The 5,074-nt window shown below is 33.6% G+C and overlaps 1 long non-coding RNA gene across 1 annotated transcript in view; it reads right to left on the bottom strand.

Moving 5' to 3' along the window:
• LOC133180904 (uncharacterized) overlaps window positions 1-2,473 on the bottom strand; it is a 96,622-nt gene extending 94,149 nt beyond the window's left edge. The window contains exon 1 of the long non-coding RNA XR_009720410.1: window positions 2,463-2,473. This is a non-coding gene — a long non-coding RNA (uncharacterized LOC133180904). The remainder of the gene's footprint in view (window positions 1-2,462) is intronic.
• Window positions 2,474-5,074: the final 2,601 nt, after the last annotated feature.

Raw genomic sequence — 5,074 nt, 5'->3', positions numbered from 1 at the left:
CAGAACCAACTCACCAGTATTGTCAGTCCGTGCTCAGTGATGTGTGCAGAGTTTAACAAATTGAACACACCCGGTGAAACGTAAACATTAACAATAACAGAGCTCATGCCCTGTTTACAAAAACAGTTTACTTTTCACGGGTGTGTTCAATTTGTTAAACTCTGCACACATCACTGAGCACGGACTGACAATACTGGTGAGTTGGTTTTGCTTTCTCACATTTCTACTCTTTATTTTCTGGATTATAGTTTAATATTTTTCATTAATGCACAGCAAAATTTCTACTTTTCTTAAGTATTAAGGATAAAGTTTACTTTGTGAAAATGCATAGATGTGTCAATCAAACACGTCCTGAAATTTGTAGTTTCAATAATTACCAGATAAAATAAGTTTTTTAATTTTATTTCCATGTGAAATGCTATAAAAACACATGAGTCTTGATATTATACCAAAAATTTGAGAAAATATTAACTTTGAATCTGTGTCCATGCACCTTTAACAGATTCTTTATTACATAGTGCCATTGTGCATGTTCTTTTTCATGTTATGATCAGACAAATATTTGGGGTTTCTCATAGCAAAACAGACACTGCCATTATTTATATGATAAGGAAGGTACTCATCTGCAACTCTTTACCACTGAGTAAAATTTAATAAAACTCACAGAATCATTACTTAGTGCCATTCTGCATATTTTATCTTATGGTCTGATTGGACAGATATTTGGAGTTTACAATAACAAAAAAAGGACATTGCCATTCTTTCTGTAATATAGGGGGTTCCCATCTCTTATCCAAACCTCCTCCTATACCACTGAATAAAATTTAATACTTTCACAGATTCTTCATCACATAGTGCCATTGTGCACCATTTGTTCTGAACAGACAGTTATTTGGGGTTTACCACAGAAAAAAGTGGACTTTCCCATTATACTCATATGGGAGCAGGGTTGTGCCATTTTGTGAGCACACAGTACCTTTATTTTAAATACAGTTTTGATTTATATTTATTCTAATTATATCTAATAGGTTCTGGGTTGGGGCCACAATAAGAATAGGAATATGTAGGCAGATAAACTTTTCAAATTTTATCAAGAACAGAAGAAATACAAGTGAAAAGTTTCAAAGTGAAATTAAATTACAAGGAATTATTCCTTTAAAAGCTTCTTCAAGGAAACAAAGCTCCAATACTTAAAAACAAGCTTTCTTCAAGTGTAGATCTTGACTAGAAATAAAACAATAAATATCTTTTTTAAGCATTGTACTTTTACTTAGTTAACCTATTTGGGGGACAAATCTTCATATTTCAGTAGGATATTTTTAGACCAATGATTGAAAGACCAGATGGATGTAATTACTTTTGTGAAAATGTCATTCATTGTTATTTTAGAGGAAAAAATGAACTTTCTATCAATCAGTTATGTTTATTCAAATTAATAAAATATAAAGTTACATAATGATTGTCTCAAGTTTCCTTGATAAACAGAATGAGGGAAAAATCCATTATAACAAATAATTTTCTGTCCTTGAAACTGTTGCTGAGAGATTGATTGCATTCGTTTATTGATAAAAGTACCTGGAATGGTAATTGACCTAAATGTGTCTGTAAGTTTCATTTAATTAATGGATATTGAAGTAAATTCTTGCTTATCCACAATAATTGATGGAAGACATTTTCTCAATCAAAACCAGAAAAAAGCGTAGTAAAACATCTAGAAAGGATAAAAATAAAACATGTAGAATGGATAAAAATAAGATCAGCAAAGACTGAACTATTTAGTAGAGTATTAGTTATTCTATTTACGGTAATTATGGAATTGGGCCTAGTGGAAGGTTAACAGATACAGTGGCCTTCAACTGATACTGCCATGAATCAAAGATGTAAGAATCGATATCTATACTTCATACAATAGTTGTTCTGGCTCAGATTGGTTAATGGTACCACCTTGCTTCAATGTGTTATCTCAAGGTTTTACAAATTCAGGCCAACATCTCTGAAACTAAGAACTAAACAGACTCTCGATACAATAATTAGTGTAACAACTTTGATTCATGGCAGTATCAAATTTTGAAGTCACTGTATCGGTTGACACCTTCATAGTTTGACCTATTTTTGAACAACTTTAACCTTAGCCATAACTTCAGAATGGTTGGTGCTAAGGCTTACATATTTCACAAGTATATTTTTTGTGACAAGACCTTTCTTTAGGTATGAACATTTTTGACCTCATGACCTTGATCTTGCAGTTTCACTACTTTTTGAAAATTTTATCCTTGGCCTCGAGCTGCCATGCGGGGGCATCAGTTTTCATAAACATTTTAATATTCATCAACATACATGTACACGGGTTAAGAATAACTTTTGTTTGGAGTATCAAGTACTTATTCTCCAAAGTTAATTCAACATATAATGTCACCCTCGCACATAGGTTTAGGAGAAATCCGTCTTGGGAAAAAACAAACAATTTGGAATTTCATATATCTGTTCCGGTTTGTTTCTACGTTTAGCGACTCGATTCTGCATCCTGTAGTGAAAGGAAATGTGCTTTGATACCACAGTTGCCTGAGTCGTGTCAGTGAGTTATAACAAGAAAACCGGTGAATTAACTAGTATGGGATCACAGATTCAAGTCTGTTTAAATCATGACCCCTGGTGTTAGGGTGGGGTTGCAATTTTACAAAGGAATATATAGGGAAAAAATCTGCTGGTTGGTAAAGAACAGAAGGGCCATAATGACTCAGGTGAGCATTGTGGCTCATGGGCCTCTTGTTTTAGGAAGTAAGTACAATGACTTTACACTAGAGTTTAAATGACATGAAATCTGAATTTCTTGATTATTCAACATGTGAAATGGAATTAAGTGAAGCACAAAAACATTTTCATTACATTTTATTGACTGCCTTACGTCAGATGTGGAGTTGAGCTTTGTTATTATTATTGTATACAGGGTAACTTTCGCCTTTATTCCAAGTGGGCGAATTTAAAATGGAGTGAATTCAAATTAAATAGCATTATTTCTTTAATACAACTGTGTCTGAAGAATTTAGAATGGGGCATAATTGTTTGAATGTGTGAGAGGGTGAAAATACTAAGGAGTGAAAAAAGCCCTGTATACAGCATACGGGATAAAACCTAATTTTGAATGACAAGTTTACTCAGGGCCCGTCAGAAATTTGTTATCAGTGTGTCCGTCCGTCATTGCACATTTTTTTTTACTTTTAATGCCCTGCCATAAATATGGCTGGAGCATATACAGTGTTTGTTATGTCTTTCTTTCTGCCTGTCCGTCTAATACTTTGCATTTAGCTCAATTTTCAAAAAAACTGTTTAAGATATTTTAACCAAATTCATAAATTGATACAAATTTTGACCTTGACTTTCCACATGGCATTGACCTTACTATTAATTATTTTGCATTTAGCACAGTTTAGAAGAAAGTGTTCCTAATTTTTTTTTTATCAAACTTTGTACACTAATATAAACTGATGAGAGATATTCAACTGTGTCATAATGTTATGACCGTGACCTTCCCTATGATCTTAACTTCTTTTTTCAGGATATGTAATTAAACTTTATAGAAAATTACATGTTGGTTAGAGTAATTAAACTTGTTGTAATCTTCTGTCCTTGAACTTTCTTATGACTTTGACCTTCCTATACCTTAGACTTCAGTTTTGACATTTTTTAAATCAAATTTATAAGAAGATTCATTTTGTGAGTAGTTCAAATATGTCAGTATAATATTTGTACCTTTTCAATGACCTTGACCTCACCATTCCTTCAGTTACCTTAGTTTCAAAACAAAGTGTTCAAGCTATAATTTGTAATACTTTATATACTGATGCAGATTGATTAGAGATTTTTTTTTTAAATGTCATCATTTTCTGACCTTGACCTTCCATATGAATTGAATTCACTTCATTTTGCTCTTAGTTCATGATATTTAATTCCATAAAGGATTACTTCACAAAATAACCATACATACTTTAGAGATCATATACAAATTAGCTAAATATGAAAGAGTAAACTTTGAGACTTTATTTAGAAGTTAGAAAAGATTGGATGAATCAAGACTAAATACATACTATAAAGAAGGAAGATTGGATGAATCAAAACTAAATACATGCTATAAAGGACAGGTTGTGAAGGTACCAGTTCAGTTTATGAAAACAATCTTTTTTTTCCTCATATTTTACAATAATAATACCTTAGACCAAAGAAGGAGGGTACATTAATTCCATGTTGCAATAAATGTACCTTTGATGAGGCTTTCAGATCCCATGAACATATGTTTAGGTTCTCTATACTAGTAATTTCCGTACTTTACTAGTTTGTTCCAGTAGGTAGACATTTGGATTTTGTATGTCATCAGATTCTCCACACCCACTACGGAACTACTCGGGAAAACCGCCATGCAAATGCACCCTCGGAAAGATTTTGGACAAAGAGAGATAACTCATGAATCTTTTCCTATAACAAACTAAGACAGTTTCAAACAAGTGGTAATTTTTTTTAGGTCACCTGAGTCACTCAGGTGACCTATTGCTATCCGTTTTCGTCCGTCGTCGTCCGTCGTGCGTCGTGTGTTAACATTTGAACATTTTCAGCTTCTTCTCTGAAACCGCTGAACCAATTTCAGCCAATTTTTGCATATGGCATCTATGTGTGAAGGGGAACAAAATTTGTGAATTTCATGGTCCCTGCCCCCCTGGGGCCTGAGGGGTGGGGCTAAAACCATCAAAATTAATGCAATCTTTAAAAATCTTCTTCTTTACTCCTGGACATCAAGCAGTCAAACTGTTGACATGATTGTAATAAGCATTGAGCCCTCTACCAAAGTTGTGAAATTCATGGCCCCAGGGTCAGGGGTTCTGGTGCTAGGGCGGGGCTATATAGATCATATAGTGAAAGTGCATTATTTCTTTGAAAATCTTCTTCTCTACTCCTTGGTATTATTGAAACAAATTGAATACATAGTTATGATAAGCAAGGGTGACTCTACCAAAATTGTGAAATTCATGGCCCCAGGGTCAGGGGTTCTGGTGCTAGGGTGGGGCTATATAGATCATATAGT

The sequence above is a fragment of the Saccostrea echinata genome, unplaced genomic scaffold, assembly GCF_033153115.1.
Source record: "Saccostrea echinata isolate AGI-Se365-2 ecotype Australia unplaced genomic scaffold, CSIRO_AGI_Sech_v1 ptg000008l, whole genome shotgun sequence".
Classification (NCBI taxonomy): domain Eukaryota; kingdom Metazoa; phylum Mollusca; class Bivalvia; order Ostreida; family Ostreidae; genus Saccostrea; species Saccostrea echinata.
This window is presented reverse-complemented; position numbering and strand designations above follow the sequence as displayed.